Here is a 13354-nt window from a genome sequence, read left to right as displayed (position 1 = left end):
GTCTTTAATATTTAGTGTTAGAGAAAAGGGAAGCACTTGGGGCGGGGGGCATTGTCTCACATGCCTGCAATCCGGCTTGCTTGATCTCAGGCTTTCTTGCGTTTTACAGACTCTCCCTTTATACAGGTAGTGCCCTTGGGAAAGCAACCACACCAGGGTTATGCAACCAGCAAGCACTCTTCACAAGTGCAGTGGTTTATTTGAAAGGAGTGGATACATATGCAAATCTAACATCCTATTGCAACTTAGAAGACCTTATCCTCAATGGGGGATCTCAGCTGGTTGCATTGAGGTCCCTTTGGGCTCCAGTGTCCTAAATTTCATCAAAACTGCTAGAGCAATAGTACCAAAAAGAGGGGGAAATCAGGCAAATAGAATTCTGCCATATTTGTCTTTCTCCAGATACTCCATTGGTGGTGGTATGAACTTAGCTGTCTGTCTTATGGCATAAGAATGCTCAGACAGAGGAAGAAATATGAAGCCCTCCCAATAGAAGGAAAATGATAGGATGAAAGGTAGATTATGTATGTGTGTGTGTATACGTGTGTAGGGTTGGTTTTGTACGGTATTCTTCCCATATTTCTGAGAATGGTCTTCCTCCTCCACATGGAGCCAAATCCTTCGAAAAAATGAAAGGGCTCCAGATATGGGTAATGAAATTTATATTTTGCTTTAGTCCAGTGGTTCTTAACCCTGCTTGACCATTGGGATCCCCTGGAGAACTTTTAAAAATATTGACAGTGCCCAGGCCCCAAGCCCAGAACTTGGCCGGTGGGAATGGAGCCCAGACACAGATTATCCTATAAAGTCAGGATCTTGTCTCTTCTAGGCTCAGATGGATGCAGGTGGGGTCAGGGAAGAATTACCTAAAGTAACCTCTGCTTAAACACTTTGACCCATATCCCCCAAATGAAGATTTGGCATATGCAATTTAGAAGCAGTATCTCCAAGCTGTCAGAAATGTTGAGACTCACCCAACATTTTTTGACCAGTTCACCACACCTGCAGTTCTTCCACCTGGTTCCCAGCCAATGATAAACACTCTTCTCCGCTGCTGGCCACGGTGGGTGCCTTCCCAGAGCTGCAGAGGCAGCCTGCAGAAGAATGTTCTCCCTCCCCTTGGGGCAGCCTAGCCTGGGGCCATCCCTCCTCTGCAATGAAAGCTTCCCCTATGGAAAAGAGGTGGATGCCTCCTTTCTGGGCTAGAGGGCTTCTGTTTCATATTCCATGGATCCAGTCTTTTGTTCATGGACATTCATATGGGGGACAAGGGGCTCACAAAGCTCCTTTCTGCTCACTGGGAAACAGGCAGAAGGTGTGATAGGTCTTATTAGAAGAACAAAAGTTTCAAAGACTGTTGGAGCTAGAGATTTGTTCATTCCTTCAAAAACATGTGTATGTGCACTTAACTACGAGCCAGGCAATGCTTTAGGCACTGGGAGGTGGACAAGACAGACATCCCTGCCCTCACGGAGTGTATGTTTTAACAGGGGAGGTAGATAATCAACTAGTAAACAGATAAATGTATTCTGTAATTTCAGGTATAATAAGGGCTATGAAGAAAAATGAAGCAGAGGGAGGATAAATTGTTGGAAGGGGAGTTGCTTTGGGGGTCCTTTGAGCTCCGATTTCCTAAATTTTGCTAAAGCTGCCAGAGCAATAGTAACAAAAAGAGGAGGAAATCAGGAAAATAGAGTTCTGCCATATTTGTCTTTCTCCAGAAATTCCACTGACCACTTTTTGAATGGATGGCCAGTGGAACCATTTCTGAGAGGTGACAGTTTATTTTTTTTATTAACATATAATGTATTATTTGTTTCAGGGGTACAGGTCTGTGATTCATCAGTCTTACACAATTCACAGTGCTCACCATAGCACATACCCTCCCCAATGTCCATCACCCAGCCACCCCATCCCTCCCACCCCCCTCCACTCCAGCAACCCTCAGTTTGTTTCCTGAGATTAAGAGTCTCTTATGGTTTGTCTCCCTCTCTGGTTTCATCTTGTTTCATTTTTCCCTCCCTTCCCTTATTGTCCTCTGTCTTGTTTCTCAAATTCTTCATATCAGTGAGATCATATGATAATTCTTTCTCTGATTGACTTATTTCGCTTATCATAATACCTTCTAGTTCCATCCACGTTGTTGCAAGAGGTGGCAGTTTGTTAAATGTCATTGTTCCAATGTCATTCAGACATCTAAATGAAATGAGTGAGAGAGCCATGTATAGATCTGAGGGCAAAGCATTCCAGTAGGGGGAACAGTAAATGCAAAGAGAGGCTATCTTATTTGAAGTTCTTCTATTTTACCCAGCCCCTCATTTAGCCTATTTCAACCATTCATTCATTTCAGGGACCTACTGAGGCTATTACTATTTTATGTCATTATGTATATTTTTAAAAGATGCTCCTTTCTAGAAACTGTGCTTAAGCAGATTTCCTCATGCTACATTTAATGCATGTTGGTTCTCTCGGGTGAGGAAGTAATATAAGCAGAAACTTGTTCTCTGCATAATAATTCTTCCTATGCTTGGAATCTTAGGATTGCTATAGGACTTCCCCTCACCCCCCATTTCTGAAAGGCCAGGGCCTTTTAAGGTAACTCATAACTCCTATTTTCTCTCCTCTGCTTTTAAAAATGTGCCAGTATCCTTCCAATCCATGTAACCTTGGGCAAATCTCTTAACTTTTCTGGACACATGATAATCATGCTGAGAAAAATGCTCAGTGCTTTGTGTATTTTGTTTTCCTTTTCACGTAATAGTATGAGGTGACTGACTCATGGTCTGTGTCATGCTGTTGTGTGAGTTATGTAAGAAACCAGCACATCGGGGCCACTTAATACAATGAAATCTCTGTCATTTTGAACCACTGGAAATTTCAAATTACTTGTTTTGTTTGGCGGGAGTCGTAGGAGGAGAAGGATGGAGCAGAGCTGGTATGATACACTTTCTACTGTACTTTGAGGAGAGACAAGTGACACAAGTGAATATGTGGGTGATGGGTTTCACGGATTGATTTGGAAGAAATGCTATGAGTATTTGTCAGGGGAACCACTCAAGCCTCGTGCCTATTTCTCATGCTTCTCACGAACACAATGCTGGGTGGAAGGTCTGATCGCAGCCATGACCTTATGGCTCTACAGAGCTCTACAGCTCTTTCAGAGTCTTCAGAAACCATTGTGCTCACTTGGTAACTTAGATGACTTCGAGCTGTACATGATTTAATTTCAAAAATTGAAACCTTCTAGAGTATTCATGGTAACATGGAGTAACCAAAATGTTAACAGAAATTCTCATACTGTCATGGATGGCTATAATATTAAACGGCATTTGTTTCATATATCTGTCCACCTTTAGTTTCTGAAAACCAAAAGGGAGTGTATGGGAGGGTGGGTGGGTTGGCATGTTCATAACAGATCTTACCTCTCTAGCAAAACAAAACCTTGCTCTTTCTCAGGGCGCCTGGGTGGCTCAGTCTGTTAAGCATCTGCCTTCAGCTCAGGTCATGATCTCAGAGTCCTGGGATCGAGCCTGCATTGGGCTCCCCACTCAGTGGGGAGTCTGCTTCTCTCCCTATCACTCTGCCCCTCCCCCCCATACATGCTCACTCTCTCTCAAATAAATAAAATCTTTTAAAAATTTTGCTATTTCTCTGATAATAAAATGGACCGGAACTGAGGCCATTTTTGAAAATAAATGAATAATGCAAAACTGAACATTAGAAATTAACCCTAAAAATACTTTAAGAAATTTAACATTCTTAAAGGGCCATATTGAATATTTTCTGAAGAAAGTAGCAAACATCTTTCACAGAGTGGGAAGAAGTGATTTTATGCAAGTGACAGATGCTCCTTGAGAAGGTTAACAGACAGATTTCTCAGCCACCTGTCATGTTAGGAGATGACAAGGTACAGTATTCAACTAAAGACATTGTCAAGCAGGAAAGTCAACTAAAAACTTATCTGTTTAAAGAGTCTTTTAACTGTTGGAAAGTAACTGAGACACTGACAGTTTCTACCTCTAACCTAAGTGTCAGATTTATTGAGCAACAACAAGGATGCCACAACATCCTCGTTAACTCATTCTCCTAAAGCAATAGATCTGAGTGTAAAAATGGGAGTACCATTTGCATCTGATTCTGTTCAAATACAACTATCCATAACTTATAATAGCCTGTTTTAGTACTTTCTGATGAAGCTTAAAATTGACAATAAGAAAGAAAATGACATTTGAAACATTTGTTATCATTTGATCTGTTTAGATTGTAAGCTTAAGAGGCATCATGACTTTGTGGTGAGCAGCTCAGCTTTCCAGGGAGGTCATAAACTCTCCAACCCACGCCTGGCCTAGAATTTCTTTATGTAAAGGGAACGTATCCCTTCCCAGCTCTAAATCTAAGCTCATTCCAAATACAACTTTAAAAAAAAGCAACATCATTTAATGAAGATTTTTTTAAATTTAAATTCAATTCGCGAAGGTATAGTACATCATTGGTTTGATATAATGTTCAATGATTCATCAGTTCAGTATAACACCCAGTGCTTTTATTTATTTATTTGACAGAGAGCGAGAGAGAGAGCACATAAGCAGAGGGGAGGAGCAGAGGGAAAAGGAGAAGCAGACCCCTGTGGATCAGGGAGCCCAACACGGGGTTCATTCCCAGGACCCCGAGATCATGACCTGAGCTGAAGGCAGACGCTTAACTGACTGAGCCACCCGGGTGCCCCATAATGAGGATTTCAAGTGGGTAGAAGTTATGTCCTCTCCACTCTGTCTAGAATGGAGAATTTAAAAGTAGTTGAGAATAAAATATCTACCAAGTTAGACCTTCCCTAGAAAATACTCACTATATGTGCTTTCATAGTCCTCTTTTCACTAAATGTATCTAGGTGGAAAATACACACATACACACGCACACAACATACACACAAACATATGGTGTATTGCATATATATACTAAATATTTTTCTTCCTTTTTCTTTTTCCCCCTTCCACAACCATGGAATGTTTCTTCTGTACTACTCTGGCCTGTCTAACTAGATCTTAAACTTGTCAGGGGATAAAGAGTCCAGGGACGGTGCTGATGAGCACTGGGTGTTACATACAACTGATGAATTGTTGAACACTACATCAAAAACTAATGCTGTACTATATGTTGGCTAACTGAACATAATTAAAAAAAAAAAAAAAAGAGTCTAGAGAAGGTTCCTGGCAAAAAAGGCTGAACAGAAGTCTAAACAATTCCTACAGGCAGGGGAAACACTAAGAAACCCATTGCCTTTTCTCTTATTATTATAAACCAAAGGGATGTGTACGTTCTTATAGTCCAGTAGCCCAATTACATTCTCCAGAATCCAATATGCCAGCACTGAATTGTGAACATTTTTTAAAGGTTTTCAAAAAGATCTTGACCCTTCAGCTTCCAGAAAGATGATGTTAGCGAATTTATCCTTCTCTGTTAGATTGACCATGGACCAGCTTTCATCCCTCCAAATGGCACTTTCCTTAATATTCTACTTGTCTCAACAATAGGGTAGTTTGCTGCTTAGTTGTAAGATATCCCCCCCCATCTCAGGTGGTTCTAAAGGAATCAGTGGGCAATGTTCCTGTTGTGCATCAAAGAGTTGATTTGGGGGAGTCATTTAATAAGTTGATCATTAAACATGACAATAGATGTAAACCCCAAGAGATTTTCATCTCCATAGATCAATATTATATGTTATCAAGATAAGCAATTTAGAAATTCTAACAGGGCACCTGGGTGGCTTGGTCAGTTGGGCGTCTGCTTTTGGCTCAGGTCATGATACCAGGGTCCTGGGATCGAGTCCTGCATCGGGCTCCCTGCTCCTTGGGGAGCCTGCTTCTCCCTCTGCCTCTGCCTCTCTCTCTCTCTGTCTCTCATGAATAAATAAATAAAATCTTAAAAAAAAAAAAAGAAGAAATTCTAACAGCTCCTCGCATTCACTGAGTACTTCTAAAGGCCAGGCACAAGGCACACACCAGGTATTCCTTGACATCCCCATAAGAGACCTAAGCATCTATTTTCTTGCCCCATTAGAAACAGGTTCCTGATCAGAGAAACAAAACTTTCGCACCAGATTGCACAGCTAGAACTTAAAAGAACTGGGACTCAAACTTCAGTTTGCTTCATTCTTCTGCTACTAAAATATTCCTAAGGATTAATTAACAAGCCATTAATTAATTATTAGGAACAAAGATGTAAGTCTTAGAGGATCAGACATTGAACTCATATGCAGTATTTCTTCTAGTGTCCAAAACAACTCTTTGGCTTGTATTTCTTATCAGAGGCAGGAGTACTCCTTTTATAGAAATCAGTAGTTGAGATCATTTTACTTTTCTCAATAAATCTAACATTGTGACACTCCTAGGCAGAGCATTTGTTCTGGATTTCATTTTAAAATTTGTTTCAAAATCTAATAATGCCATCTTGTCGGGGAGAAAAAAAAAAGTAAAGTCTTCTGGAAAACCCAGGGGCTCACCAACAGGCTGATAACACCTGGCATGACAGCCCTTTTGCTCCTTTCCTGGTGTCACCGAATATTTTCCATCAAGGGAGAGGGGTGATCTGTGAAGTGTGGAGCAGCAGTGGTGAGAGTGTTAATCACAATAATAGTATTTGACTCGTGGGCAGTGCTTTGCGAATTATGCAAAACTCCGCTTTATAGGACACCTCCAAGGTAAATAAGATCACACAGTTCATAAGGGGAAGCTGGGACTGGTATTTTGTTCACGATGCAGGATCTCACGGGGGTATCATCGTAGCCTGATCAATAGTACGTCTAATAGAATTGATTTCCTCTTCTGTGACTTCCCTGTGCCTTTAGGTATTGCTAAGACAGTCCTCTCAGGCCCCCTTTCCTAGAACAGCAAAGGCAAGCAATGAGCACCCTTAATAATTGCAACAGTATATCGAGTACTTACTATTTGTCAGGCACTGTTCAAAGTGCTTTTATTCATTAATTCTTTCATTCATTCATCCATCAAATATGTATTGGGTGCCTTCCTTGTTCAAGGCCTCACACTAGACTCCAGAGACATGGAGATTAACAGTCCTCTTGGGTACAGAAGCCTGTGCTCTGTCATGGTGCAGTGTTGGCCTTTATTCCAGTCCATTTCATTTTTCCCAAAAAGGACCACGCTGTTTCGACCTCTAAAGAAGCCTCCTTCACTGACATGGGGCAAGTGAGAAGGAAGCAAGCCCGGCCTCCAAATCAGACACCCTACTGAGAATTCTCTATTTGGCTCCTCGGACACTTACTGACTGTGACCTTGAGCAAGGAGACTTATACTTTGCTTCAAGTTTCCTCAACTGCACAAGGAAGAAAATACTAGTACTTCCCTCATCGATTGGTGGTGAGAAGTACATGCATTTAAGTATATGAAAAACTTAACACAGTGGCTAGCACACAGAACAGGCACCAGTAAAGTTAGCCTTCATCACCACCACCATCATCATGCTCAATAGTAGTAGACGTCTTTTTTTTTTTTTTTAAGATTTTATTTATTTATTTGAGAGAGAGAGAGCACAAGCAGGGGGAGCGGCAGGCAGAGGGAGAAGCAGGCTCCCCATTGAGCAGGGAGCCCGATGCAGGACTCGATCCCAGCACCCTGGGACCATGACCTGAGCCGAAGGCAGACGCTTAATCGACTGAGCCCCACCAGGCACCCCAGTAGTAGACTTCTTATATAGTTTTGGGTTATCTTGCCGGGGTAAGATGTGCCCATCATTATGTCAGACTCTTGCTCTGCAGTTTTCCACTCCACTTTGCACTTCCTCAGTGATACTCTCAGGTCACAGAACCAGAGTGGGAAGCCACTGGCTCAGTGAAGGAGCAAGGAGCCACAGACCCAGATAGGTGGCAAGGATGCTGTGGTTGTCGGGCTGTGTCTCTTCCCTGCTTTGTGACTTTTCTCGTCCAGATGTCCCTAGGTCAGTTCCCCTCTTGAGAGCAGGCAGCAGCAGGAAATGAGGTGTCTGGACAAACAGGAAGTATCTCACTGTGCAGCCACTTGGGGTTGGGGGGGCAGGGAAGCCATTCGGAAGTTGCCTAGATGACTTAGTTAATGGAAAGGGAAGGAGTCTGGAAACCCCCCGCCCCCACTTGACTAAAATTCAGAGGCTCAGTGGTTCCCATCTCAGAACAAAGCCCAAGTCCTTGCTGTGGTCCTCAAGGTTCATCTGACCTTGCCCCAACTGCTTTGTCCATCTCATCTCTTCTGTATTTGACTCAAACTACCTTGCTCCCTGCATGTGCCAAGCATCCCCTTTAACTTGTGTTTGCTGTGCCCTCTGCTCGGAATGGTCTTCCTCCTGGTGGTCCACCTGGCTTGCTCCTCTGTTATGGAGCCATTCCTTGACCACCCAATCTAAAAGAGCACAGCCCGGGGTGCCTGGGTGGCTCAGTTGGTTAAGCATCTGACTCTTGATTTCCGCTCAAGTCATGAATGCAGCGTTGTGAGATCAAGCCCCACGTGAGGCTCCCCGTTCAGTGGGGAGTCTGCTTGAGATTCTTTCTCTCCCTCTCCCTCTGTCTCTACTCTTCCGTGGCTCTCTTTCTCTCTCTCTCTCAAATAAATAAATAAATCTTAAAATAAATAAAATAAAATAAAAGAGCACACAGCCTGCTGGTCACTTCTCACCCCATGCCCTGCCTTGCTTTCTCTCATGGCACAATCACAAGGTGACATACTCTGAGTTTATTTATTGGGTCATTGTCTATAGCCATCCCCTCCTACCAAATGCAAGCTTCATGAGGGCAGGGGCTTTTCCCTTTGTCCACCGCTGTGTTCCTAGAGACTGTCATGCGGTAACATCAAGAAAATGTGTGTTAACAAAGGAATGATAGGCTCCAATTCTCAGTATCCTTGAACGTGCAGTTAGGCCACCTTCTTTGAAAGGGAAGTGAAGATTCGGGTTTCCAGATAAAAGGCCAGGTTTAATAAGCAGTCAGAGAGAGGTATGTATGGAGGAATACAGGAGTTTAAGGTAGGATGCCCATTTAACGTAAAGAGAGGTTGAACATAGAACCTAATTTTTTCAAAATATATTTAAACACCTCTCTCTGAGCAGGAATTTTAAATGGGCTTATAGACTATTTTCACCACAGTAATGCTAAACTATAATTGCAGTTCTTTCAATATTGACCTTCACTTCTCATTTCTATTTTAAAACTGCAGAGATAGGTGGAAATTAGATTAATTACCCAAGCTGAGCTGAATTTCTCTTTTGCTTAATAGGCTTCTTGCCCTAAAAACTTTGTATCCTGCCATGTGCACCTACCTCTGACTGCTTATTAACTTGTGTCATAAAACTAGTAAACAGTTCTGTGATACTTAAAACAAACAAAAAAGAACTGAACTTAAAAGTGCTACTATTCATTGCCTGAATAAAGAAGCAGTAGATCTGAATTATTAATGAGCAGGTTAGTGGATGGTCTATTTTATATTCTCACATTGTAAGGAAGCGCTCCATACTTTATGGTGCTCAGCAAAATAATATTCTATATTTAAATAACACCCTATTATTAACAGCAATCAACATTTACGTAAGCCTCAGAGGACTGAGCCTTCTTTCATTGAATGCTTATTCATGCCAACCCTTTGATGCAGGTGGGAAGTATTCTCTCAATGAGGAATTCAGGTTAGAAGTGTTCCCCCAGATGATGTACCCAATCAATAGAGACTTTTTAAAGTTTGCTTATTTTTCTTTCACATTCTCATTGCATAGTTCTTGGAGGTGGAACCAAGAAGCAACTAGGTATAATGATTTAGTGGAAAGCAACCTGGTCTTTGGAAGCAAAAAGACCTGAATTCATGCTCTGTCTTATTTATGGATTTTCTTATTTATGTAAAGAAAAGATATAGATTTAGGTTAAGGGCTATTGGAATATACATTATTACTGATGTCTGTGAGGCATCTCATCCATTCCTCCCATATTTATCAAAGATGATGGAGCACTTGTTAGATAGTAAGCACTGATTCCATACTTGGGAATTCAGGAATGGAGACATGCCTCCTGCCATCAAGGAGCTCACAGGTTGATGGAGAAGTAGAGGTGGTAAATAGATACATAGAGTTTAGAAAACGCTATGGTTTGGGTAAGCCTAGTGTGCTTTGGGAATCTATAATAGGGTGGTCTGGGATGATGAGGAAAGGCTTCCTCAAGGAGATAACTCTTGAATTACAGCTTTATAGTTTAAGTAGGTGTTTGATAGGTGTAGGAACGATGGAAGTAGTAGGAGGGGGTATTTCTGGGGGTGGAAAGAGGGCCTGCATCAGAGAGTGGTGATGCTATGAAGAAGTAGCACCTGGGTAGATGCTGGATTATACAGAGGCTGGGCCCACATTATGGAGGAGTTGGACCTTATGCTTGAGTCCAGTCGGATTGGGCCATGGCAAGCATTGTAAGCAGAAGAGTGACTCATCCTCCTGCTCTGGCAGTCCTCTGGGAAGTCCTCTCTGGTTGTAGCATGACTGTGGCCACACCAAGGCTGATGCTGCAGAGCCATCAAAGAGGAGGGGGCTGCCTCATCCCAGCCAGACAGGAAGAGGGCCTGCAGACCCAGTGCAGAGTCCCAGCATCTCCAGATAACCTTGTTAATTGTCTTTGGTTATCCCTCTGCCTTTTCTTTTTAAAGAGGAAAGAAGTCAAAATAGAAAGGCCACCATCTGGAGGATGTCATTAGATTGCCATTCAGCAAGGTTGTTCTTGGGGAAAGGAAGGTGTATATGTTAGCACTACACCTGGGGTATTCAGAAAGTACATTCCCTTCAGCAGGCATGTATTGATTGTCTTCTAGAGCTAGGAATCTAAAATCAGGAATCCAAGCCCTAGTCCCTGGGGAATTGCTTAGTCTGTGGGCAAAGGAGATGAACTTACAGGCACAGGCAGATGTCCTTTATCTGAAAAGTCTGCCCTAATGCCTCTTCAAATTTTTAATAACTTGGGAAGAGAAATTCAGTGATGTTAAATGCAGGACCTAGAATATTCTGCCCCCGCCCCGAAAGCAAATAAACATGCAGAACAAACAAACAAAAAATAACAACTCAGTATTCTATTACTGCAAAAATATGTTCACAGGGGCTAAGATTCCCTGCATACATGAAGCAAAGAGAAAGAAACATTTGCTGCCATGTCCTTGTAGTTAACTGTGGCCATCATGTCAGCAGTCTTACCTCAGTACAATAGTCAACATTTAATAGATGGTGAATAAAAGTGAGATGGGGCCATGAATTAACAGTGCCTGAGTTTGTGGCTGGTCTTGTTTTAGGCAGCAGGATGGAGGAATGGGGAGGGCAGGGAGCCTCTCTGCCTGTGAGGGCAGGCTCCAAAAGTTGCACTCATCCATTTCACTTAATCCCAGATTCAACTGGAAAACATGCTGCATGGACACAACCAGATGCAAGAGAGTCTGAGAATGTTCCTGGTGGCCCTGTGACCAACAAAATATCAGGATTATAAACAGAAGAGGAGGGTGGATATCGAGGGATGAGTGGCAATTTCTAGTGCAGGTGACAATATACTCTTTAAACAAATGACTTGGGAACTCAGGTTCCAGAATTCACATATGTTGAATGATAGCACAGGAGTTAATGAATCCTCAAACTACACAGTCTTAGGAGAAATTTGTCCAGTTTTAGGAAACAGGGAAGCTTTGATCTGGGGTTTGAAAAGCATGGCTCCTACTAGGCGCTGTCCAATGTAGCTGCTTCCTTTTAGATCAGCTGGTGAAATGAGAGCCCAGCAGGCAGACTCTCCAGTCCCATCTCAATGCCGTGGCACTTGCCATGTGTCCATGCTGACTGGGTGTCCTACACACTTATCCTACTTTATGTATGGCTGCTATCCACTTGGGTAGTTTTGTCTGTTTGCAGATAGATCTTTATTAACAGATGTCAATTGATCTCTAATCAGATCCAGAGTATCATTCAGGTCCTTCGAAGTCATTGGATAGGGCTAGAATAATGTTGAATAAGCCAGCAAGTCTCTGCCCCCATGGCTACTGAGATGTCTTCAGCCTTCCTCTGCCTTTCAGAGATGCAACAAAGCCCATGATGCACCAAGAGCTGTAGGGAGACAGAAAGGACTGAACCAGGAGCAAGTAGTTTAATTTCCCTGATAGTCCACTGGAATGCAAGACCTCCAGATGAGCAGTGGGTAGCATGTAGAGAGAGAATGGGTTTTAGAGCCAGACCAGCCTGGGCTGGAACCATGACCCTAACAGTTACCAGTTTTGTAGTCTTGGGAAGTTTTCTTTATCTTGGAGTCAGTTTTCTCATTTGTAAAGTATAATCATGCTATTCTTCAGGGTGTACTAAATGGAGTAAGAATGTACTTAAAGCACACAGCCACTCCATAAATGGCTATTATTTTTTCTTGCCTCTTTCCTCTCTAAACTTGATGATAAAAATACCTTAAATTCCACTGAGTCCAACCATGAGATTTAGCTCTGTTAAAGACACAGCAGTTCTTCTCTACTGTAGATCACATTTTAGCTCCAGCCACAAAATTATATGTCATTTTTCTGAAATCCACGAATTTTCTGAGTAACATTCCTGCATAGAGCATCAGCCATTTTAGTGAAAAAAATAAAAATGCATCAAGTCTTTCAAGGCTGCAAAAATGGTAACACAGACAAATTCTCCCATGAGGTTGCTAATATTGATGATACCAATTTCTTCCTTTGGTTCAACACTGTGGCAAAAACCGAAAATTGTTAAGAGCAGCTATTTATTTGCCAATACTAAGGTGAGATAAACAAGCAGGAATCTTGTGTTAGGTCAACTAAGAGATTTCTTTGGAAGAATTATGAATCCATCTTTATTCTTTTTCACGAATATCGGGAAACAGAGTTTCTTCACTGAGTATATTAGAACAGGACAGTATGTGCCCTCATTCAGTCCTCCTTCTAATTTGTGTTATAGAATAGAAGCTCTAAGCACAAAAATTCTATAAAGACTTCCTGGTGGTGTTCCAGCTCCAGATTCTTTCTTGTACGTGGAAATAAAATAAACCCAAAAGTACTTTACGCTCTTGAGTCTGAATGAGTATAATATAAAACACTGAATGTCTCAGCTTCCCCTTGAACCTTCTGCTTGATCCACCTACACTGTTTTTCCAGGCAATTATTGTCATTACCCAGGCTTGGAGTCTGGAACCTTTCTCACCAACCCCTTTTATTGACTTCAAATGTAAGCAAAACCAAATCTTTTCAAGTCTTTTTCTACTAAATCCAAGTTCACAAATTGTTCATAGGTACCTAATCTGAATGGAGCATCATGTTAATCCTCAAAGGCTAGAAAACTTGTTCCCTCAAAATCATAGAGTCTAGTG

The 13354-nt window shown here is 42.0% G+C and overlaps 1 protein-coding gene across 5 annotated transcripts in view; it reads left to right on the top strand.

The window, feature by feature from the left end:
- RCAN2 (regulator of calcineurin 2) overlaps nucleotides 1-13354 on the top strand; it is a 266517-nt gene that overhangs the window by 171053 nt on the left and 82110 nt on the right. The window lies entirely within an intron of this gene.

Source organism: Mirounga angustirostris, unplaced genomic scaffold (genome assembly GCF_029215605.1).
Source record: "Mirounga angustirostris isolate CCGP_5_RB_7025 unplaced genomic scaffold, mMirAng1.0.hap1 SCAF_8, whole genome shotgun sequence".
Taxonomy (NCBI): domain Eukaryota; kingdom Metazoa; phylum Chordata; class Mammalia; order Carnivora; family Phocidae; genus Mirounga; species Mirounga angustirostris.
Note: the sequence above shows the minus strand (reverse complement) of the source record. Positions and strands in the feature narration are given on the sequence as shown.